General features: G+C 37.7%; 3 pseudogenes; 2 read left to right on the top strand and 1 right to left on the bottom strand.

Moving 5' to 3' along the window:
- The window catches only part of LOC125198848, a 29,533-nt pseudogene extending 11,678 nt beyond the window's left edge, over nt 1-17,855 (top strand).
- A 1,546-nt stretch (nt 17,856-19,401) lies between these two features.
- LOC125198856 lies at nt 19,402-20,627 on the top strand (annotated as a pseudogene).
- Nucleotides 20,628-21,119: 492 nt separating this feature from the next.
- Nucleotides 21,120-23,520, bottom strand: LOC125198855 (annotated as a pseudogene).
- Nucleotides 23,521-26,036: the final 2,516 nt, after the last annotated feature.

Below are 26,036 nucleotides of genomic sequence, written 5' to 3'. Positions count from 1 at the left end.
TATTTCAGGCTCTGAAGAATGGATCATGGGTCTGTCTGGATGAACTTAATCTCGGTACTCTGGATAATGCTTTTTTATGTAAGATCTTCACTATTACTGGATCTAGTTGTGGAGTTAATCATTATTAGTGATGACGTCAGGGTTTGAATGCAATTTTGGACCATCGGGCGAAGTTTTTATTCCTGAGCTGGGTCGTTCTTTCAAGTGTCCGTCATCTTTCAGAGTTTTTGCATGTCAAAACCCTTCCTATCAAGGTGGTGGCCGGAAAGGACTTCCAAAGTCTTTCCTAAACAGGTTTACTAAGGTACAGCATGCACTCTTTCACTAAACCTCTCTTGATATATGTGAACCTTGTACTTGTAATGCATGTGGAAGGTTTTGTCTCATCCATCTTCTGTTTTTTTTCAGTTTTATCATAGTACTATTTTAAAATGGGGCATCATATTTTATTCAGTTCTACATATTTTTCCTTCTCAATCCTGTGATTTCATATACCAATACTGTACTACTGTACTTAAAGAACTGTTATTATCCAAATCCCAAATAACAGCAGCACTACTAAATGAAACCACCCTGTACAACTCCCCATGTATTATCCAAGACATAATTTGTTTCTTCACTAATAAACACTACTTCCTAAATTGATAAGCAAAAATTATGGAGACAAAACTTTGTAATATGAATTAAATGCTCCTCTACTCCAAAATGCTGCATGCCAAGTTCATTTCAATGCTACGGCAGTGCCAAGTTTATGTTTCTCAGTTGTTACTTTAACTTGGTGCTGATGCAGGTCTATGTTGATGAGCTGGTTGATGAAGATTATCTTTCAATATGTAGTTCACTATTTCCATCCCTCAAAAAATCTCTTCTCTTGAAGTTGGTTAGGTTTAACAAAATGTTATATCAAGAGATCATGATGGATCACAAATTTGGTCAAGATGGTTCACCTTGGGAATTTAATCTCCGTGATGTGATTCGTTCTTGCCAAATTATTGAAGGTACCTTTTTATCTGTCGTTGGAAATTTATTATTTGCTCAGCTGCTTCTGACATTACTGGAACATCTCAGATGCATCTGGGAAGTCAAAGTTACAGTTTCTTGAGCGCCATTTACCTACAAAGAATGCGCACATCAGCTGATCGTGGAGGTTATAAACATTGTATGAACAAACATTTGGATTGAAGCCATATATTAATCTGCACCCTAAAGTTAAGCTCAGTCCCGATTCTTTGATTGTCGGAGATGTATCCATTGAAAGATACCAGTTTCAGTCATCTGGACATCCAATAGCAACCTTAAGATTTTGCCTGGTTTACGTCATTCCGTAGAAGCTTACCCGCTGCTAAAGCATCAGTGGTTGTGCATTTTAGTTGGTCCTCCAGCATCTGGTAAAACATCTCTGGTAAGACTAGCCGAGCTGACTGGAAATGTACTTAATGAACTTTAATCTTTCTTCTGCAAGTGATATATCTGAGATACTTGGATCCTTTGAGCAATATAATGCCTCACTCACTATCATCTTGTTGTTGCTCGAGTGGAAAGGTATATGAACGAATACTGCAACTTGCAACTGGAATCATTTCCCCGGAGGCTTTCATTCAAAGGAAGGATATTACCCCGGTGGCTTGCCTTTTTATCTAAGATAAATTATTTGGCAACCCGCACAATAATCCAATTCAAGTGATTCTATGGGTAATTGATTGAAATTATTGAATATCTGAAGCTTGATCTTGAAAACAAGCATTGCCTCTTTCTTGGTCTCAGAGGATCTGGACAGCACTTCTAGGAATGATTAGAAAGTTGGAAGATCATCAGAGAAGTCAAAAGTCTGTGAAGTTTGAATGGGTCACTGGATCACTGATCAAGGCTATTGAAAATGGGGAATGGATTGTTCTAGAAAATGCAAACCTCTGCAATCCTACGGTATGCAAACTCTATTTTATTTCATGTTCTTGTGTTCTAGAGGACTGCCACTTTCTTAGTTCAATTCCACCATTTTGCAGGTTCTTGATAGGATTAACTCGTTGGTTGAACAGTATGGGTCTATTACCATAAATGAATGCGGGACTGTAGACGGAAAGCCAGTGATTCTTCAGCCCCATCCCAAATTCAGAATGTTTTAACTGTTAATCCCAGCTATGGCGAGGTATCACGAGCAATGAGAAATAGAGGGTAGAAATATATATGATGCAGCCTGATTGGCTGCCAGGCCAGATAGGTCTAAAATACATAATGAGATGGAGCTAAGAGAAATAAAGAGATTTATTTCCCTTTCTGGAATTCCCATGGGTAGGTTGGTCGATATGATGGCCAAAGCTCACTTGTTTCCCTAAGCATAAAGGATCGCAGAGTAATATAAGCATTACTCATCTGGAACTTTCACGCTGGGTGCAGTTGTTCCAGCGGCTTATTACAAATGGAAACCATACTGTTTGGAGCATCCAGATTAGTTGGGAGCACACATATCTTTCATCTTTAGGCGAGGAAAAAGGAAAAAACATTGTTTCTGAAGCAGCTAGTTCTTATTTGTCCATGTCTGAACTATACAAGTTCACTTCACCTGAAGATTCTTGCTATGCTTACCTGGAGGATGGCCAAACCCTTTGAAATTAAATGATTTTGTCTATTACTCAAAAGATGCTTGTGTTAGACAGAATATTATGTATTTGAATCATTGGGTATTGAAATTGCATCCTCCACCTTTATTGATAACTTGAAGAGAGTTTCTAAGGTAAAAACTCCTCCTGATGGAGGTCCAAAGATGATTCACATGATGGATGCCATGTCATTGCAAAGATATATGTTTCCTAAGGGACGAATTGCATGGTTGGAAATTGTGATGCTGGAGATGAGTTGCAGTTGGTTTTATCTCAAAAGAAGAAAATGTTTTACTTTGCTGCTGACTGGGTAATGGAACAGGCTACTGACAGTGATTATCGTCTCTACATTTGGTGGTTTGAGCGGTTTGGTTCTGCGTTGCAGCCATCACTTCCATTTTTCAGTTGGTTTACGGATTTACTGAATGAGGCACTTAAGCATTCTATATGGAAAAGAATATTTCAACTGCGTGAAGAGATTTTGTCTCTAAGTGCATTGGACATCAAGTCCATATCCAGCCCTATACTCTCTGTCAACTCTATTGATGTGTGTTCATCTGATATGTGTTAAACCAACATCATCCTCCTAAGGAACTTGATCAAGTGTGTAATCTTATTGAGACATACCCTTCAACAATGGAGCAAAGAGAATGAGTACAATCATGGTCACAAAACTAAGCATTTTGAACCACTTCTTAATTCGTTGGAGAATGGAGGAGAAAGTTCTTGATTTTTTGCCATGTCTCCCTGTTTTGATATGCTTAGGTCATATACTGATCTCCTTGAACACCACTTGCTCTTCTGGAATAGTATCAATCCACCTCAGATTGAGCGCCGGGTGATCTCTTGGCAGTTGTTGTTAAAGATGCAGTGAAACTGAAGGATATTTGTCCTGCAGAATCTGAACAGTTAAAGAATATTCTATGGTAAACTTTTCATACACTCCTGCTATTTTTATTTTCTTCCTTTGTAAAGCTGTCATTCAACTTGTTTCATATAGATTGAGATCAGAAAACTTGAGAACAGCTCATCCTTATGCTTGAATTCAAGCAAATCCTTGCTTTGGAAGCATGGTGGACATCCAATTTTGCCTTCATCTGCCGACTTACACCAGAAACAGTTCCAATTTCTGACCTCTGTGAAGAAATGTGGCCAAGAGTTAACAAGCTTTGCATGGAACCAGGCATGATTATATACCTATAGTATAAATTGAAGTCTTGAAACTTATTATACTATTAACTTATTTTTATTTATTTTATTTTTTATTCTTTTACTCCACAGTCTCAGTTGTCTGACATCAACTCCATAGAAGGAAATCAATTTCAGAAATTGCGGTAGATGGCATATTGTTTCCTGATGTCGAACTTGCATTCTTGCAATGCAAGGTAGATTTCTTCTCTGCATGATTGCATCTATTTCATAATATATTTATGGAGAATGTGTCAGCTCCAACATTGCATGCCTTGAATTTATTTATTATTTACTTTAATAAGACAATGTTAATACCCTTCTATCTTGTCATAGACATTGCAAACCATTGTCTCTTAACTATTCTGTATGCAACATTTATTTATACCTTACTTTGATTGTTGATCTTCTAAGGAGTTTGCATGTCAAGTATGATACTCGACAAAAGATAATTACCTTTTCCTCCTTCAGTAATTCATTTCATGTGTTTGTCTGAAACAAGGATGAGATTCTTGTATACAATTGCATTTGTCTAGTAGACCTTACTTTGATTGGGGTATTTTTTATCTTCTTAAAGGAGTTTGCATGTCAACATATATTGTCGACAAAGTGGATGATAATGGTTCTGAAACTACACAGCAGTTAGATGGAAATGCATCAGGTTGTTCAGATTTTAATCTCTAGAACCTAATGAGAACTTTTTATCGAACTGTTGTGATCTTTCTGTCCTCAGATGCTTTCAGAAAGGTGGGATTTTGAAAAGCAGAAGTTGAAAGTGAAATTGGAGAGTACTAAACTTTTCCCGCACTCTGTTCTGCTTGTTGGCTGTTACACCTGATATATTGCATATGAAGGTCCGGCTTGATTGTTGGTTAAGGACACAACCTATTGTTGATGAGACCAGTCTTTGCCTTGACTTGGAACTTCTGAAACACTTAACAAAGATTGTTGTGGATGATGTGGAAGAACAACACAGTGTATGGGATCTCCTTTAATTTAATGAAGTGTACCAATGATCTTAAGTTCCATCTTTAGTCAGTTTATCTTAAGATGATTATTTCTGTTAACATTTCTTACTTTGACATGTATGACAGGCTTTGTTAGATTTGTCTGGGCTATTAAAATCATCTTTGGGCTTCTCATTGGATTATTCTGCAAGGCCTCTGGTAGACTTCTTGCCTCACCAAAAAATTTATGGACCCTAGAGGCCTGGGAATCAGTCAAAGGAGGTAAGGGCTGCTCTACAATTTAGTTATTGGGGTATTACTCGTATCTCATGATTGATGTCTTCTTTTCTCTACTGCAGCAAATGAAAAATCTCTAGTTTTATTATGGAGATGTGGTTTAGATGGCATGCAACTCTCTGGGAAGTCTGCCCTATTATTTCCAAGGTACTTATACACTTCTTAAATCTTGCATACATTATTTGTACCATGTACTTTGGTTAGTTAATAAACTGACCTGTGGTGCACTCATCATGCAGGCCTTTCCTCAGAATGAAGAGTACAATATTTTAATGCCTCAGAAGCTCTTTTGGCCTCTTAAATTGACAATGGTTGACGAGATCCTGTGAGTTTCACTAGATAGAAATCACTTATTTTCAATTTTCATTTTCAATCAAATGAATGTCGACATTGCATCATAATTTGTCCAGAACCAGTTTCATTTAGAAAACCAGGACTTGCTAAAATCTAAGACTTCACAAAATAGCTATCTATAAATTATATGCACCAATAACACTCATGCTTAGATGTCATTTGGTTATTTCTGTTTTTTGGTACTATTGGGTTTCAGATTCCAATGTTAGCATAAGATGTTTTTCTCCACTGGTAGTTGTTTTCAGTGGGAATGAATGTAGCAATTCTTTTATTCAAGTTGTTTTCATTGAGAAGTTCATATTTTAGGCACTTTCCTCATTGGTACTTTGATCAACTTCGGGGTATCATGAAAGTTCTTGAGGTTGTTATATGTAAAATGAACTTATCTGAAATGTTGTTTAATCCTGGCTTTTCTGTTTAAACCAGGAAAAATGGGACCCCATTAGAGATTATCACTTGCATAAGTTCAAGCTAGAGCTCACTTGTCGCAGTATTTGGCAGATTCTGAAAATTTAATTAGTTCAGGTGGAATGTTTCTCTCTGCTGCGTTCTCTCTTCCAACAGGTATTCACTTTTGTTTGGGAAAAATTAATTATTAATCTTTAATTTAACATTTCTTTCTTACTTGTCCTTGCAGATTATTTGCGCCCACAAAAAGTCATTTGAGATTCAAGATATTTTAGCATAAAACCACTCTTTGTTCTATTCAGGAATTAATTAACCCGGTACATACATTTGCTTGTTCTCACATTTATCCATCATAATCTGGCAGTTTTTTTTAGGCAGTATGTCAATTATGATTGTGAATGTCTTGATTGCTGACTTATATAACGTTCAGTTCTGGAGATTGTATTTGATTCTTGAAGTTTCTTATGGTCAATTTCTTGTATTTAGTACTTACAAATGCGAGCTTTCTTCCCTCACACTTTAATACTTGATTCACAATATTACAGATGGAAAATATGAAGGCCTTGTTTCTCTTTGAATCATCAAATCATCGTGTATTCACATCCTTGATCAATTCTTATATCGAGCCACTGCTTACTGAACTCTATGCTGTGCGCCCATTGATGGTTAGTGCCTGTGTACTTTTTTCTGGTTTATGTTTTTTAGCTTTTCTGCAAACTCTCTTTATGTCTGAATACTCAGTTTTTATCACTATTACCAATCAAATCTATGCAGATATCCTGAGTGCCGGTTCTCTCTATTCAATTGGGGGCCTAGGTATAATCTCTTGGTCCGCTGTGATGACTTGGATCCTACTTTAAAGTACTCAATCAAGTATTCAGAACTAACAGCAAAGATAGCATCGCTTGAGCTTGAGATTGAGGTTTTCTCTTTCTTCAAATTAATTAATTTTAATCTCCATAAGCTTATATTCTTCCCTTGTCTGTAAGCCCTTTTTCCTTTTGCTATATAATTTATTTACTGAGTTAATTTCATGTGTTTTGTAAAGTAGTTTGTTTCCTGTATGATAGTTTGTCAATATTCCTAAAACTTGTGTGGTAGTCAGTTTAACTACGGAGGTTATACTTGGATAAAACCCATAAGGCTAAAGCTCGTTGCAATTAAAGCCCTTCTCCAAATTGACATGCACTTAACTGATTATGTCTTATAATTATTATTCTATATGCTCATTGCTCATTGAGATATGTGTTCATTAGAGTTCATTGATAAAGATAATGTGGAATTTTGAATAATACATGTTAACTTTTATTAGTGGTATACATCTGGGCACTTGTAGTTCTGTAATGAAAGTTCTAACATCTTATAGAAACTACATAATGCTTAGGCTATTTTAAATTTTATTGATGCTACAACTCTACTCCTCAGACTGTTGATCATTTTGTCTTACCAGGTTAGCAAGAATGATCTATTTAGCTGGAAATTCACATCAGATGGAAGATGATAGTTACAAAATCAATATGCTGATAAACTTAAAGCTGAAAGGAGGATGCCCGGAGAAAGGTACCTGTCCGTTTTCATATCATAAATTATGGTCTTTTGATATATGGATTTGGATATAAATTTTAAACTGTCAGAAGGGCCCCTCTACTTACCTTTTGTTGCTTTCACATATGAAAACCCATCCTATAGCATGTTGGAAAATAAAAAATGTACTAGTACTTCTAATAGGACTTAGCTTCTTATGCTATAACCTTGGATATCGTTAGTCTTCCATTAGGCAGAATGCTCTATTATAGCTGGACAAAATATTTCACACCAGCATATTGTATTTTGTTGAAAAAATTCCAAAAGGTATCCACTGTCTTTCCCAATCTTTTTCTTCTTTCGACATTTTTGAAATAACAGCTTTATCATGCTATGTGATATCTGCCCATAACATATACAGAGGTATACATGCTTTTTTAAAAATTTGGAACATCTTTGCATCTTCTGTAAATATTGATCTATATGGCCCGTACATCAGTAAGTACTCATCTCACCCATAACATCTTTCCTGAATCAGATGGTCTTCCGCCCAAATCCTGGAAAATTTAAGGAGCTGAAGTATCTATGAACGATTTTCTTAAGTCAGTTACAGCAATTGTTGAATGGATCAAGAATGTCAAAAGCTTGAAAGTGGAACAGGTCTCTAACCAAGTGCAAATTGGCAGGTATATTTTACTTTCAAATTTTATTTGTCATCTATACTATGGATTATGACATGTCCATATGGTTTACCCAATCTAACCTTCCATTGTTGTACTTCTCATTTTCAGGATATGACTTCACATTTCATTTACCAGTTGTCAAAATGCTCGAATTACATTGATATTACTGAACCTGTCCAAGTTGCAATATATGAAATAAAATTAGGATTGTCATTAATTGTATCTGATGTACTCGCAGAGTTATTGCCAATGGCGAGCAGAGTATGGAATCTGTTTGGTGGGTAGAAGATAGTTGTTTCATGTAATTGTCTGTTTTTGTTTAGTTTCCTCCTTTGACTTTTGGTGCTACATCATCAACAGAGCACAATTCACAAGTTTGTTAGGTTCCCCAGAGTCTGTGCATCGAAAAGAGCTCTGCATTGATGTTGGAAGGAAGCCCAACTCTCCATAAATGATATTGAATGGCCAATCAATTGTTGAAGAACAGAATATATGTACTGCAGAACATGGTTGAGTTAACTGGTGACACTGTTTCAACCAGAGAAACTTCTTCTCATGCAACGGTTCGTCATTCTTCATATTTGGAGTTCTTTGTGCTTCTGAGAAATATTTATATCTTAGCTAGATTTCAATACTTTTTCTCTTCTACTAATTATGTTTGCCACATGTCAAACCTTGCAGCCAGCATCGACCTTGCCCTTTAAGGTTTCTGTTTACCACAATATTCTGGATCGAACTTAAAGAGTCTTTGCTGGTTCACGATTTCTTAGCACTTCTTCCTTTAAGGTAGAGTTGTTACTTGTATTGTCCTATTTTCAGAGTTTTATGAGTTGCACACTCTATGATTTTCCCACTGAAGTCAAAATATGAAATTTTCCTCTGATTTATCAGCTTTTGCATGAGATCTTCCATAAAATTGCAAGTCTTTGGATGAAGCATCGGGCAAAGTCAACTGACGATGTCGATCTGAACTGTTCAAGTTCAGATCTAGAACATTTAAGATGGAGAGTATTCTTGAGGATTGATGTTTCCAACTGCGCAAATTTGCTTGCAAATGATAGCTTCTCTGAGTGGCAGGAACTTCTCTCAGAAGAACTAGATGACAAGGTAATGATACTCTTTTAGATCCATCCTCTCCAGTCTGCATGCTAGTGGTCATAGAAAAGCCAGTTTGTCACTGAACTCAACTCACGGCAAGGGGTTAATTGCCCTGCAGATCAGGTCAATGAGGAAGATGAAGCTCTGGAGCAAAATGGAATGCTCAGGAATCTGATTTGGATGGCATTGTCAACATACACAACCAGTTATTTGGTTCAATTGACCTTGTTCAAAAGTTAAGTTCTCAAGCTTTTCTTCTATCCCTCATAAGTGCTTTGTAACTAAATTATCTGTCATGAGCTCAAAGGGTTTTGAGGGGCATGCTTACTCCCCAAATATCACATCGGGGACTACTTCTATAATTACTGGATGTTTTCATACCTTACTTACATAACTGATGAAGATTTCATTCGGGGATAATGAATTACCAATCTAACTTGCTTTTTTTTTAATAAAGCAGAAGTGTTGTACTTTATAAATATTGGGTTTGGTTTTCAATACCAAACAATTATTTTTTACATTTTGGAGATAAGTGATAGAGCAATTAACATATTTTGCATTTTTGTAATTTTAATCATATATACCATCAACTCCACCAGCCTTGCTGTATTGAAGTGTCAGATGGGATAGATGTCTTCCTTTTGCAGCTCTTACATGCTGGGGATGAAGTTGACTCGAGGTAAATAATTTTCAAATGATCTTACTGTTAAGTATTCTCAGACTCAATCTTGAACCTACTTCTTTTCCAGATCTGAGAGGTTTATTTTCCTCAAGTTTTGATGCCAAGATTGCACCTGAACACTTGCTCGCCTTGTTTGGAGCACGATGACAAGTTCATTCTCCAGAAATCAACTTGTGCGTACAATTTCTACAAGGTATTTTTCTGTTTCAGTATTGTTTCTTTTTATCATGTTATCTTCTGCTCGTGATGTGATTTCATGTTTTGTTTCCAAAGGATTCAAATCCACCCATGCATGGCCAAATTGGTAGAACCGGCTACACATCTTAAACAGAGAACTTTTCCTCCAAAAGAATGGGATGCCCACACTGATCTCATCTTTCTCTCATGAAAATTGTAGAAGTAGTTGACATGATCCTCTCTGCCACTTGATACACCTCTTGCCAAGGTAGAGTATCTTACTTAAAGAGTTTTAACCTTGAGAACCTAATTTTAAAAGTATTATCTGGACTCTAAAGAGATATGTTAATTGCTTTTCTTTTTTGTTTGTGGATTTAATTGCCCGTTGCAAAATGAAGCCTTTTATCATGATTTTCAGGCTCTCTGAGCTTTGGAATTTCTGATTAACAGGATTGAAATATGCAGGAAACTGTTGCCAAGTTTCCTCTCTGGTGAGCCAATTTTCAGTGTTTTCTTTTCTAATGGTCTAAATTCTAAACCAGTATCTTTGAGCATTTTGCTATCTGAGTAAAACTTACTGCAATTTTTGTCCTTGTAGATCAATTGGAACCTATTTTTGCTCTGGTTTCCATGGCATAGGTTAGAGTTTGAAGCGTGGCCTTTATTGCTTGATGAAGTTCAGTCTCATTTTGTGAAGAATGCTGGAAATGTAAGCTTTTTAAAGTTCTCATAATGGGTTTCTAACAAAACAACCTGGATGTTAAACAAGCTGAGAATTGGAACTAAGTATCTCAACTTAGTCCATGAATAGAGTATACAGAAGAGAAAATAATATTTCATACATGCTGAGAAAATTGCTTAACAATCCTACAACACTAACTACATGTTTTGCGGCTATGGTTTCCATTATATTCTGTATTCCTACGAGGCCCTGATGACAATGCTGATCGATATGTGAACTCAATGATTGAAAGGCAAGCATTTAAAAAAATGTCTTTTGTTTAACTCTGAAAGATTTTTTTTTAATTATGTTTAAAGCTAAATTTACCTACAGCCTGGAAGAATTCTTCAAGACATCCACCATTGGCAATTTAGAAAGCAACTGCAGTTGCTTCTTTCGTTCCATGGACAGATAAGCAACAATTTGAACTGTAGATCATATATAAGGTATGTCTATAGTTTGGTTTAATATCTCTACATTGCAGCGTGATTGAGCATTCTTTTCTATAGAACGTGTTTTGTTTTAAAATGAAAAAGTCTATATAAGTCAGCTGCTTGAATACTTCGTTTTTATTATTTTGATTTCTAAACAAAATTTAGACTTCGAGATGCTAATGTATTATAAACCTTGCAGCCATTACCAAGAGGAGAATGTGAAAATACTCTACAACACTTTAGGATTTTATGTGCAATTGCTGCCTTGGTAAGTTAATATCTTCTCTGAAGAATCCTGTCATTTTGATTATCTCATGCTATATGTTTTTTATTTTATGTTTGTATTTTAAGGGTTCTGGATCATATCGAAGAAAACAGAAAAAGCATCGAAAAGGAGTTGAATGAGCTTTTGAAGCTGTGCCGTTGGGATCGTGTTGATAATCATTTGGCCATTGAGAACTTCAAAAGAACTAGGCTGAAACTACGAAAGATAGTAAAGAAGTATACTGTATGATTACACTCTCCTCTTGTGTTCAAGTGCAAGTGATTCATATATGTTGTCCAAATTTATGCACTGCCCTGGTTATATTTTGCTTCCTCATATGGAGATGAGAAGGAAACCAGTTTTGTATATAATATCTTTTCTTCTACATAGGATCTTCTCCAAAAACCTCTAATGGAATTCATTGGTCAAGAATCGCTGAAGTGTGATCAGCAGCCATCCTTGCCCAAAATTCATGCTTGACCAGTTTGATGTCATCAAGACCCTCCTTGATACGGCTTGCAGTGAGGTTGAATCTATAGCTGAGAATGGGTAAACTTTATGCCTCTTTCACCTCTTCTTTCTGTCGTCTTTTTTTTTTCCGTTATGCATTATGTTAAAAAATGACTTCTTTCTTTTAACAGGTCTGCATGGTTAGCTGATTGGTGGAGGAGGCTGGAGTTATTAGGGGTTAGTTTCCTGAGTTACCTATGACATCATATAGTATGTTGTTCCAGGTTTTGATAGTTCTTAAATCTTAAGCTAATGGGACCCTCAATCTTACAGAGATATCAAGTGGTACTCAAGGATGAAACTCCTTTGCAGTCTCCATACTTTTACTCAGAAGCAAAGGAACAGTTGTGGCATACAATTGTAAAATTATGCGCAACTGTAGTACACTGTGGTGAATTTTGGGAAGATAAAAGTAAAAGTCTGGAAAGAAGAGGGCATTCGCTGAACTTCTAAGCCTCCTTGATAGCTGTGGCTTGTCCAAGCATAGAAAACCTATTGAGGTATACTTTTATGCTTCAATTTTATTTATTATTTTTCTATACTTTTGAGTTTATATTGGGATAGACCTACTGCCATTTTGTTTTGTAGTTCAAATTTCTGGTTCCCTTTCTCCTTTTTACCCAGTAAATTTTACTTCTCCCTCCTGCGTATCCATTCTAATAATTTTCATGTCTTTTAAACAAAAAACTCTTGGTTTACTTCTCATTTTAGGTGTCTTTGAATAATATTTTCTGACCCTTTTCAGTTAGTCACTTTGAGATTCATGCTTAGTTGTATGCGTACAAGGAATGGAGCTTGTCTAGTGTGTTAACAATGTACACTGTATTGCAGGGTCAGTCCGACAGATCACATTCTTGGCTTCTCCAGCCATCTTATGAAGTGCAACATTTGCTAATGAGACAGAGTGAGGATGTTCATAGCGCTGATACGGATCATAGTCCTTTTGAGACTATATGGAGAATGGTGAATAAGTACTACTTCAAAAACATTGCATCATTTAAGATTTTGGAGAAAATATGTTTGAATTTTCATAAAGATCTTCAGCTAATAGAGGTATGTGTCCCGTGTAGATCCTTGCTGGCTATCTGGAATTTGTCATTGTATGAAACACGATAGTCATTTGATAAATGCCATTGATTCAGTAACGTAAGCTCTGTATTGTAGGTTGAGAGGTCGAGTTCTTACGTTGATCATCTTATTGAGATACAACAAGAACAAAGAGCTGTTGCTTATAATTTTGCACACAATCTCAAGAACTTGAGACAATGCATATGGCCTTTGGAAAATTTATTGTCTAGCTCGACCACCTCAGCTACTGTGACAGTTAGTCAGTTTAGCAAGAACCAGCATGCTACTTACAAATGCATGTGGTTACAAAAGGTACCTTTTGACACCCCATACTGCTAGATGCTAAACATATCGAATCCACTCTGACAACCATTCTGTTGATTTTGCAGCAACTCTTTGATGATTTCTGCACTTTACTGTATGAGGAACAGTTGTTGCTACAAAAAGTTGTAAACAATCACCTGGATACATGTTCTCTTGTCAAATGTGAAGCAGAAAAGATCCGAGTATTCATTCAGAAAGTCCTTCCCGACTTTCAGAAATCTAAGGTACTTATGAGCATATACTTTTCCGATCAGGATGGCTGCTAGTTCCGATTCTATTTTATCTGACTTTTCTTGCCGTGCCGACAGAATAAACTGGATCAGTATCTTCTTGGAAGTTGCAAAGACATCATCACTATAGGTGGTGTCGCACTGCATCCTACGGTGTCACAGAAGAAATGGAAGAGCAGGTGAGTGATAACTTCAAATTGATTAACACATTCGAGAAGGATCTAGCAGTTTTCAGTGGGCAGGGATCTGTCAAAATCCTTCTTGGGCATTTTCAAGATCTATTTTTAAAGGTACGAAAGATTGTATTCGATGCAAGTTTTACCTGTTCAGTAATTCTGTATATGTGTAATAAGTCTAACACAATCCGATGTATAATGGGATGTTTTACAGGCTCATAACGCTGAGGATTTCCATTTATCTTCTCAAGCAAGAAAGTTGTCTAAGAATGTGGGTTTGAATGGTGAAAAAGATATAAATGAACTTGAATCAGATTTCGAAGTTTCCCTCTCACAAACAAATAAGCGCATCCTCAGTATACTTCAGAACTCCAGATCTCCAAACTGTGATTCTGCTTCAACTGAAGAATCCCTAATGAAGATGATGGAGTGGAAGATTATATTTGAGAAAGATATCGAACTTCTGCAGTTAGACCTGATATATGAGGATGTGGCCAGAACGATTCAGTGTGCTGTAAGTTCATAGATCATCAGTTCCCTTGCTTCAGTTACCATTTAAAGAAAATGATTGACCTTAATTTGCACATAATTTTCATGTTATTCCTTAGGAGATCTTCTCAACTATTCTGGAGAAAAAGATCCGTGTGGATTCGATTTGCACAAAGTTGAGAAAATTGCATGCCCTGTTGGATATGATACTCGCTTTTGGTGATAATGTTCTGCAGGATTTTCTAGTCGCGCATAGCATGGTATGTTTTACATAACATTCATATCGCCTGATTTTGTTTACTTTCTTCTTAAATTGACAGTATTTAAGAATTTTGTTGCTGCTGCTTTCAGGTATCCAAAGTGACGTATGGGCTCGCAAACATTCTTGTTTCGTTGTTCTCGAAAGGTTTTGGTACTATGGAAGAGCAGGAAAATGACAACTCGAATGAGGTGACTCAGGATGCAAGTGGAACTGGTATGAGTGAGGGTGTAGGAGTGAATGATGTCAGTGATCAAATTCAGGACGAAGATCAGCTTCTCGGAGCTTCTGATAAGGTATGCGAATGTCAACATTTGATATTTCGATAGTATTGGTTTTCTGTAGCACGATGTTAAATTTAATTTTGTTTCTGAAGCCGAATGAGGAGCGTAATGATGATAAGTCGAGTAAAAATGAGAAAGGGATAGAGATGGAGCAGGAATTTGATGGCAATACGTTCAGTGTGAGTGAGGATTCAGGAGATGATGAGGATGATGGTAACGAGGAGGATGAACAGATAGAGTCTGCCATGGGAGAAGTAGGCGATAAGAGTGATGTAGTTGACGAGAAACTCGGTGACACAAATGAGGACGAGGATCGCAGCGCAAACGAGAAGTACGAACAGGGTGCATCGGTAAAAGATCAAGCTCAAGATGAAGAGCTTCGAGCCAAAGAAGATTCTGAAGCCACGAATGAAGATGCCGTTGATCTTGATGCAGAAGAGGCTGGCGAACCTAATCAGGAAAATGGAGATGAAGAAGGCGCTGATGGTGAAGATGATATGAAGGTAGACAAGGATGATGCATATGCAGATCCTACTGGGGTGAATCCCGATGTCGAGGATAAAATGCCGGAGGAGGAAGAAACGCCCATGGATGAACTAGATAGTACTGAACCAATGGAAGAGGAGGTGAAGCTGAAGATGTGGATGATTCGGATGCGCAGAATGAGAAGACAGATGAATTCATGGAAGAGGTGGACCCGAGAACCCCGACGGTGATGGCCCCGGAAATGAGAAAGAATCGGATGCTAAGATGCCGGAACAAGATATTATGCAATCTGAACCTAATGACAATGCTGCTCATTCTGCGGGAAATCGATGGTGGACGACTTTGCAGCTATGGCTGAGCAAGGCAACTCAGCTCCAGACGACAAATATTCAGAAAGTGAACTTAAAGACAGCCTTGCTCCAACAAACGGGCAGCCTAATGCCTCTGACCTGGAAGTCAGGGTTGCTGACTCTACAAACGGCCAACAACTGAGCAACGAGCAATCGCAGTCTTCGTTAACTCCTTCAGAGTCACATATTCAGAAAGCTCAGCAACCCTGTCGGAGCGTTGGTGATGCTCTCGATGGGTGGAAAGAGAGAGTTAAAGTCTCGGTCGACCTTCCCGACGAAGTTGCGAAATCAGATGATATGCTGGAAGATGCTGACGAGTATGGCTACACTGCCGAGTTCAAGGAGGAACGTCTCAGGCACTCGGACCTGCAACGGCTGAACAAGTCAAGAGTGATATTGCTCAGAACGAGACGGAAACCGAAGTAGGAGAGGCTGATGTGAGGGAACGTGCTGCTGAAATCGAGATTGAAAAGAGCACCTCCGAGACTAAACCGTTAATAAATTCTGCTCTTCATTCTGCAAATGATGTTAGCATGCAGCAAGGAACAGCAGATATTGAGAAGGATGATGGCAATGCCATGAAATTGATGATGATTATAGTCGAGACGGGACTACCTTGTCGGAGAGTCTGGTATCCGTAAAGAGGCCGTACATCAACGAAGAAATTCGTCATGTCAGTGCTTCAGCAATGAGCGAAGACGACGATGAGCTTGGTAAAGGTCGCAAGTTTGAGCCCTCCGCTGATACGAGGGATGCTGCTGCCGTGCTTGGCGAAGATACGAATCACGTACGATGAGATTGTGTCAGGAGCTCGCAGAACAGTTGCGTCTCGTGATGGAGCCTACTTTAGCTAGCAAGCTACAAGGTGATTACAGGACTGGTAAAAGGATTAACATCAAGAAGGTGATTCAATACATTGCCAGCCACTACCGGAAAGACCGAATATGGCTGAGGCGGACAAAGCCGAACAAGCGCGATTACCAAGTCGTGATTGCAGTGGATGACTCCGCCAGTATGTCAGAAGGCAGCTGCGGAAGTTTCGCCATGGAAGCACTCGTGACAGTCTGCCGCGCAATGTCCCAGCTGGAAGTCGGGAATCTGGCCGTTGCAAGCTTTGGGCAGCAGGGAAACATCAGATTACTCCACGATTTCGACAACCATTCACCCCGAAGCTGGAATCAAGGTAACATCTTCATACATGTTCCAGCTCTTGAATTCTCATTTTCTGCTTGAAAAGTCGCATTCATTAGCAAATGATTAACAAATAAACTTGGTTGCTTTGGCATTTTACTCGGACCAGATGATCTCGAGCTTCACCTTTAAGCAAGAGAACACAATCGTAGACAACCAATGGTTGATCTACTCAAGTATGTGAACAACATGCTCGATGCTGCTGTGATGCAGGCACGGTCGCCATCTGGCTGCAATCCTCTAGAGCAGCTCGTCCTGATCATAGCCGATGGCCGTTTCAACGAGAAGGTACTGCTTTATCTTCTTCGCCTCTTCAAGTCCCCACTGCACTCCCTCCCTGAGTAAAACGAAAGCACACCACGGACGCCACACACAAACAAATACTCCTTCCGTCCCAATAAATATGAAACGTTTGCTTTTGGGCACAAGATTTTATGTATTATTGTCTTGTGAGTTAAAGAAGAGAGAGGAAAAAGTAGAGTTAAAGTTATTTCTATTTTAAGAAACGTTTCATTTTTAACGGGACAACCCAAAAGGAAAACGTTTCATTTCTAGTGGGACAGCGGGAGTACATAGTAGATCACAATCCTCTCTCTTAACCCTCGGTTTCGCTCTAAATCAGGAAAAACTGAAACGGAGAGTGAGAGACATCTTGAGCACTAAACGTATGGTTGCATTCCTTCTCCTCGACAGCCCTAACGAGTCCATCATGGATTTGCAGGTAATAATCTAGAACTTCAATCGACTCATTCATCCCTTTTATAAGCTTAAGCACGTATTCCATCGAGTTCTTGAAAGTACTAACACGATCATGTCATGATCGCGCCTTGCAGGAATTCACAGGCAAGGGAACAGATTTCAAGCTCTCCAGGTACATAGACACTTTCCCCGTTCCCGTACTATGTGGTCCTCAAGAACATTGAAGCGCTTCCCGTACGCTCGCGGACCTCCTAAGACAAGTATGTTTCTGTTTAAGATTCTGCTCACACTTGTTAATTTTTAAAACTGACATTAAACCTTTCGACATCTCTCGCTCTTCCAGTGGTTCGAACTAATGCAATACTCAAGGGACTGATTCGAATGAGGAAATCGGTCAAGAACCCTGTTGTAATCCCAGCTGCTCAATCTTATTCCCCCTACACGACCTTTAGACGAGTACTCTTGTTCCTCTTCCATTATATTTTCCATTGGGTTTTCGCGAAAAGGTTTTAACAAGGCCCGGGCCCCTTAGAGTTTGCTTTTTGTGTTCTTTAAGATTGTAGTTTCTTCTTTGCTTAATAGCCCCAATTTGTCACTACACAGATGAATGTATACATATTGCTTATAATGAGGAAATTGTTCCTCATATTTTTTTGTATATTAACAACTATTGCAATTACATTTTTTATAGAAGAAACAAATTTAGTTACAAAGTATCTTTATTTTTTTACTGTAATTTTATATTCTTCTTGTATTTTCTGTATCGGTAGTATATTAAAAAAGGAAAGAAAATATAGGTTTGGACAAAGCGCACGTGAGTATTCTGGGTTTGGATAATGTTTAACGCCTAACACGTCACTGATATGTGGATAAGCACTCCTCTGTGTCGCAGGTAGGTAGCAATACCAATTTTCAAATTTATATAATCCCTCAGTTAAAAAAAATTATTGGGATGATATAGAAATAATGCATAATACATAAAATAGGAGAGATCGAAAAGAAAGATGGTGGAAATGGTATTAGTAAATAGTATTATAACTTATATTATTATTAGTTTTTAATGGTGGAGTATAGTGATACAAGTTGAATATAAATTAATGTACATGAGTTTTGGAGATTTTTTCATTAAAAAAAATATGATAGGAGTATTTTTATAGGACGCATGAAAAAAGATAGTATCCTTATAAAACGTACTACTTGTATAATTAATTTGTTTGAATCTTAAATATAGATAAACTATCTAAGTAGTGATAATTAATTCTCGCTATATGCAATAAATTAAGCTATAAATAACAATTATGACGTATAAATCGCATATGCTTAAATTAATTTGATCTTGAACTTGCCGGATATATATTGATCCAAAGCTAAAATTGAGATTATCCAAGATTAGATAAGTGGCAAAATCAAAGATGGGCCAATGTGTTCCTTTTTTCCCTTAAAAAACAATTTCTGTTGCTCTTATTCTATTCAATTTCTAAAGATTGTCAGCACTTTTCAAAGGCATAAAACAATTGATATTTTTGCCGGCAAGATCCGATCTTACCGGATTTGAAAGGAGTGGAGATGATCGGTAAGAGTTCTTAAGAAGATGAAGAGCACGTTTATCTTGTTCATTTTCCCAGCTAAAACATTCTTCCACAAGCGCAAAAAGTCGATTCACATATTAATATGAATCATTAGACTGTGTATTGTTGTGTTTTTCTCTCCTTATTGCAATAATCTGTGCACAAGGTTGCGAAAGATCGGATTTTTCGTTGAAATTTCTTCGGTTGTGTGTTTAACCTATGATTTATTGGATGTATGCATAGTCATGTTGTTCTGTGTTATGATGAATTCGATCAGTGGGGGATTAGGGTTTGTAATTCGCATTTAGGGCTTTTTTGTGTGAGATTGAATCGGATTAGTGATTTTGAATATTGGAAGTGTGGTGAAGGATTAGAGGGGAAAACTGGGGAAAATGAGCCTTGGTGCTGCTGAGGAGAATCAACAGCGGAAGAAATCCACATTCCTGCAGATATAGAATGGCAAATGTTGGATAAATCCAAGTTCTTCTTCCTTGGGGCAGCCTTATTCTCGGGTGTCTCGCTGCGTTGTACCCGATGGTGGTGCTGAAAAGCGGCAGCAGGTTTCTCAGTCGCGTGTTTCTTGTGTTAGGACTGGGGTTTGGATAATGAGGTATGAAGGGATCCGTGGATTGTATGGGGGATTTGGGACTTCCTTGACCGGGACTATCCCTGCCCGAGCTCTATACATGGCTGCGCTTGAGGTTACTAAGAGTAATGTAGGAACCACTGCGACTAGGCTTGGATTGCCTGAGCCTAGTGCGGCTGCTGTGGCCAATGCGGCAGCTGGAGTGAGCGCTGCCGTGGCTGCGCAGGTGGTGTGGGACGCCCGTTGATGTGATCAGCCAGAGGCTGATGGCACAGGCGGTGGCAGTGGTGGTGGTGGTGTTAAATACGCTAATGGGGTGGATGCGTTCGGGAAGATTTTGAGGGCAGATGGGATCAGAGGATTGTATAGAGGGTTTGGGATCTCGATCTTGACCTATGCACCGAGCAATGCTGTTTGGTGGGCGTCTTACTCCATGGCGCAGAGGGTGGTTTGGAGTGGGGTGGGGTGTTTGCTGTGCAGGAACGGGGGAGGAGAGGGTCGAGAATGGGGGGCTGAGGCCGGATGCCAAGGCTGTGATGGCGGTGCAGGGTGAGCGCTGCCATGGCTGGAGGGGTGTCGGCCCTGATCACGATGCCGTTTGACACGATCAAGACGCGCCTGCAGGTGTTGGACGGGGAGGACAACAACGGGAGGAAGGGGCGAGCTTTGGGCAGACGGTGAGGAACCTGGTGAGGAGGGTGGATGGACTGCCTGTTACAGAGGGTTAGGGCCGAGGTGCGCGTCCATGTCCGTCTCTGCAACGACGATGATCACCACCTACGAGTTCTTGAAACGCCTCTCGGCTAAGAATCAAGAAGCTCTAACATGATGAAAGAAAACACACACGAAAAAATCAAGTATTCTCTGATGATTTTGGTTTCACTCTAACCTTTCGGTCTTTTTTCTATAGCTTATAAATACCTATTTTTGTTTAAGTCGTCTCCAAAGATAAGACGACTAAGCTTAGAACCTTTCCTTTGTAAGATATCACGAAGTTCAGTTCATCATTAGTGAAATTTAAACTCATAACCATAGGAGATGTCTCTACTTCTAGCGTATTAATTATGGGTCCATGATTAATTGAGAAAATGATTAATACTACTATAATAATATGGATTTATAATCAACTGATAGTTTATGCCTACAATTAATTTTTTCCCCTTACTAAAATACCCATTTCAGCTACATGATATCGAATCCCATCCCAGAATTAAAAAAAAATACAAAGCTCAATCATGCCATATCGATTATGCAGCATATGAAACGAACACAAACAATAGCTTTTTCACAGGATCATTGAAGACATGAAATCCTATTTAAAAAGAACATAAGTTGCAGGCAGCCATGGGACTACTTCTAACACTGCCAGAAACAATAACTGTACCAAAAACAACGAGACCCCCGAATCAGAAAAGCACGCATTCACAGGTTAGGCTTTGGTGCTTAGAACAAGGATGAGTCTGATCGACCGATGCAAATGTAGTTTTCCAGAAAGTACAGAAGCTAAAGGTAGCGATCTATAGACTAAGGGCGAGCTCTCTTGTTGCTGCATGTGGGGCACTTGTACTGCTATATGCTCAGCTCTAGGGGGTGATCTTCACGCATTTTCCATGGAACCACTTCTCACATATGTCACAGCAAATCCAGAATTCATCCGATGCATAGTTCTCACCACAGGCACCACATAACGTCTCCCCATGCTCATCCTCATCTTCCTCGTATTGTAAGCCGTAGTCTTCATCATATGGCTGCGGCTGTGGCCTTGAAACCTTCCAGGAGTTTCAGCCCGCTGTCACCAACAGAGTATAAATATATTCCATCAAGAAGTTGAAGATCTAAGTGCTCGAGGAACAGCTGGAACAACAGGTAAGTATCAAAGAACACGAAAACAAAAAACCCCGAGCATCTATTGCTTACTGATTTGGAGTTCGACTTTGACTTGTTGCCATTCTGATTTACATTGAAGATTTCTCCTATGCTGTTTTTTGACAGCACCAGTCACAATTTCAAACACAGTTGGTAGATCGTTGATCAAGTTAAAGAGCCGCTCCTGCACCAACAAGACAAGTCCACTGCATAAATATCAACTGACGAAACATCAAGTGCTCAGTAACATAAATGCTCGATAACATAATCTTATGGATCCAATCGTATGTAAACAACAGTGTTTCCTCCACTAGTTAAGAGTGACTCACACTCACAACAGGTTCAATCAATATTTGGAATACCATATCAGACAAAGAAATGTGCAATAACTACTATCCAGGTTTCAAGTTATTTCTACAAAATGGATTAACCTAGAAAGGTTCATTCCAGGCACAATAAAGACCAAAATTCTAGACGAACAAAAAAATTGAAGAAAATATCAGAATCACTATTAGTGAGAAATTATGTCGTGGGGACTAGCCAAACAGATAGAATAGTTGAATAGGAGGTACCTGTCGCTTTATCGAATCCAAACCTAGCCCCAAAGTAGAAGGAAACAGCAAAGCAACCAGCCCTCACTGTGGACAGCAACTAGAGATAACCAGTCCTTTCCGGCATCCCATCCCTAGCAAGTTGATTCCTAAAGCAGGCTCAGGGAGTTCTGGTGGTACTTCTTCAGCAGGTAAATGAACCTCCCATTGCTCACTAGGAAACCCGTACAAGCACAAATTCTCCTTTTCTGAAAGTAAACAGTTACGTAATAACATTCATTGCATCAGACCCGAATGACGACAAGAAACATGATGTAAGCCCCATTCAGTTACACCACACTCTTCGATTAAAAAAGAGCCGCATAACGCCCAAAAATCAACTCAACCCACACAGAAGAAAATCCATATGCAACAGTACCACTATCATTCTCAATTGACACAAAGGAAGTCGCTAAGCACCATTACTTCAGAACATTATCATAATGTCAAAGAACCCAAATCCAATAAGATTACAAGATGATAAAATCCAAATGTTGCATATCAACAAACATCACGACATGTGCAAACAGCAAAATTAATGGGAAGTCCTCGAGGTACCCTCTTAATACGGTATTCCCTCATGCCGCACACAGCAATAAATGGCATAGCTCTTCGATTTAATCAAAAGTAGAATGTCTTACCCAAAAACAAAATAATCAGAAACTCAATTTAAGACCAGCTAATTGAGGATTTATAAACATGAACATCCTTCAGTCAGTTAACAAAATCTATATCTGAACAAGTATACAACTCCAAAATTTTTACATTTGCAGTAAGACACATAATTGTGGTTCTATAAACAATTAGGTCTCCTGCAATCAAACTAATTAGCTTTGAAATACACATTTAAAATCAACAATCTCAAAATCCTCACAACAAAACATTGACCTAACAGGACGCAGCAAATAAACACAAACATACATCTAAAAAGTAAACAGAACCGATTCACACGTCAAATCAAAACCCTAACGAACGCTGATCAACGTCGAGATCAGTCCTCAACACGCTCTCCCCACACAGAATTGACGGAATTGAAGCCGTTTTCCGAAAAACGCCTAACACGCAAACATGAAACCAGCAAATTTGGGAAACCTAACCAGCAATCAACCAATGCAAAACAAAACCATACCAGGATCGCACTGGATAAAACTCTTCAACATCTGCAACCAAAAAAAAAGGTGAAAACACACCGTGAGACGAAATCGAGAAAAAACCGTCACGAAACAAATAATGCAGACGCCGAGAAGCTACGGAACGGAAAAAATTCAACACAAAAACCTCGAGAAGTGAAAATAAATAAGAAGAAGGAGACCTGAAGTGAGAGCTTGACAATTCCAGCTCTTCTGCCCTTGAAATCCTTAAAAACTTCTTCAACGGTGCGAGAGGTGTAGCCTGCTGCCTCCATCGATTTCTGGAGCTCAAACGCGGCAAAAAAATGGGTGCGTGGGGTTTATGGGGAAGGGGATAATAAATTGGGGAAGAATTTGGGAGAGAGAAAGAGAGGGAAATTATATGAGATGGGTTGATGGAGCGGATTTGAATCTAATTAATACGGACGGGTTTAACTGTTTTTGAGAATCGGATTTTGAGTCCGACTTTGAACGTTCTTTTTCTATAGGTATTTAATTTGTTTTTTCTAAATATTGCTGTAAATAAGTAGGGTTTATACTTTCAATGTAAAAATATTTTTGGGGTTATATTTTACTAAAATAAAAAAAAATTTTTTTTATAATCATTATATAGAAGAATGATATCTTCCGTTTTTAAAAATAGCAACCTTTCCATTTTAATCGTCTTACAAATAAGAACCTTTCAAACTTTCAATTTAAAATCTTTACACCCCATATATCACTTTATTTACCACTTATACCGCTATAATTAACAACTTAAAGTAGACTTCATGATCCACTAATATTAATTCTATTACTTTTGTTTTCTCCTTTCTTACTTACCAATTATTCTTTCTCTTTCTCAAACACTACCAATTTTTCTCCTTCTCTTACTTTACCAAATGGGACATTAAAACCGTGTCGTTCAAACCTCTCTATTTTTAAAAACGAAAAGAGTATTTACATACCTTATATAAGCATCACTTCGTATGACGACTTTATCGTCATTTCGATTAATATATTTAGTTTGATTCATCAAAAACCCTATGTGCCACGGTCAATATCCTACTACACTCTATACGGGAAATTTCCCCCGGCCAACGAAAATTTTAGAGGAAAATCTTTAGTGCTCACTTGTCGGGCATGTAAAAAACACATCACCCATTGTCTATGTAAAAAAAAATTAGAAATTTGCACGTATAAAAAAGTTAGATATTTGCACATACAAAAATTAGAAATCTGCACGTTGCATTATTTTAGTTTTTTTTTTATAATTCTCAAAATTCAGATTTTATTACAAAGAATAATATAGTGTTCAACTTGTTGTTGCTAATAAACACTTAAGGCATGTTTGTTAAGACATGTTTGTTTGACGGAAAAATAAAATTGACAAGGAAAATAATTTATGGAAAATGAATTCTAGAATATGATTCATCGGTTATTAAACATAAAACAGGAAAATAGGTCATTATTACGTGGAAGGATGAAATATTATTTTTTAAAATGTTTGGATATTGAAATAAAGAATATGGAAAAAGATAATTTAAGAGACTAGTATTAGCATTTCTTCTTTAAAAGTGAACCACACACATAAACAAGGTCAAAACACATATTATTTGAACCCATAATATCATTTATGAGACTCTACATACATGATTCAAACTATACAATAAGGGTGTTTAAGATTTTCCTATATACAAGAAGAGGGTTCGACATATGTCCACTGTCTAAAACAAGGTTAAGTGGGACGAAACAAAGCCATAATGGAATCATGCTACACAAAAACTTTGCTCGTTGAAGTTGTTTTGTGCTCTCACTGGGACGACCATGTTGTAGTGTCCGTAAGACAAGAACACCATACAGAAAAATGTCGTTACCAAGGCTAATATGTTAGCAAGAGTATTTAACTCATAAATCCACATTGCGGGCACAACTAAAGAGAGCATGGTTGTTGCAACAAAGAAACACCGCCACAAGAACTTGATGTATCGCCTTCTCGTTCTCATCGGCATCCCAAGGCCGCAATCGATCATTCGAAATGCTTTAAGCATCGTTGGCGACAACTTGTGCAATGCAGCAGAGCTAGAGCTCGTATAGTAGAACAACGGATCACTAGCCATGCAATGCAAGCTATTTTTTTTGTTTTTGTTTTTGTTTTCGTTTTCAAGAGAGATCCATGCATGCAAGCAACTTCTTTTGCATGATACTTTTGGAAATTTATTAACTAATGCAACAAAAATAACATCTCAATCTTGTTGATTGATCATTTCTCAAGTGAAAATATCATAACTGTAAATTTATTTACTTCTTCCCAATATACACTTGAAAGTTCAATCATATTTGGGTCCTCTTCTAATGCTTATAACACCATAATCCAAAACTAAGACTAAATATACCTCCTTAGATTTTAAAATAAGAGGATGAGATTAAAGCTTACAAATTTCAATAAATATTAGACAAAATATCAACAAAAGGGTAATATCGTCATTATGTTATCATATGACAATTTTCGTAGGTTTTTTAATATTAACATGGTGTATGTAAAATATCAAGCAATATAATATGAGTATATCAACACAATTACAAGAAATATCAATACAGCTTTATTGATATTTTACATACATTATAGAATTTTAAATACATTATATTGAGATTTCTTTTTGCATTTGTTGATAAAATATGTTTATCAACATGTACTGAAAATTGAAAAAAAAATTATCAAATTTCATCACCCAACATTGTCGAACATATGCAATTGAAATCTCGTTGGAATCCTTATAAAATTATCTTTAATTTGATATTTTTTTGTGAAAAAATAATGTAAATCAAAAGAGTTATGTTAAATTAAAATTTTGAGATGATTTTAATAAAGAGGA

This window comes from Salvia hispanica, unplaced genomic scaffold, assembly GCF_023119035.1.
Source record: "Salvia hispanica cultivar TCC Black 2014 unplaced genomic scaffold, UniMelb_Shisp_WGS_1.0 HiC_scaffold_30, whole genome shotgun sequence".
NCBI classification, from domain to species: Eukaryota; Viridiplantae; Streptophyta; class Magnoliopsida; order Lamiales; family Lamiaceae; genus Salvia; species Salvia hispanica.
The sequence above is the reverse complement of the archived record's forward strand: the minus strand, read 5'-3'. Positions and strand labels throughout refer to the sequence as shown.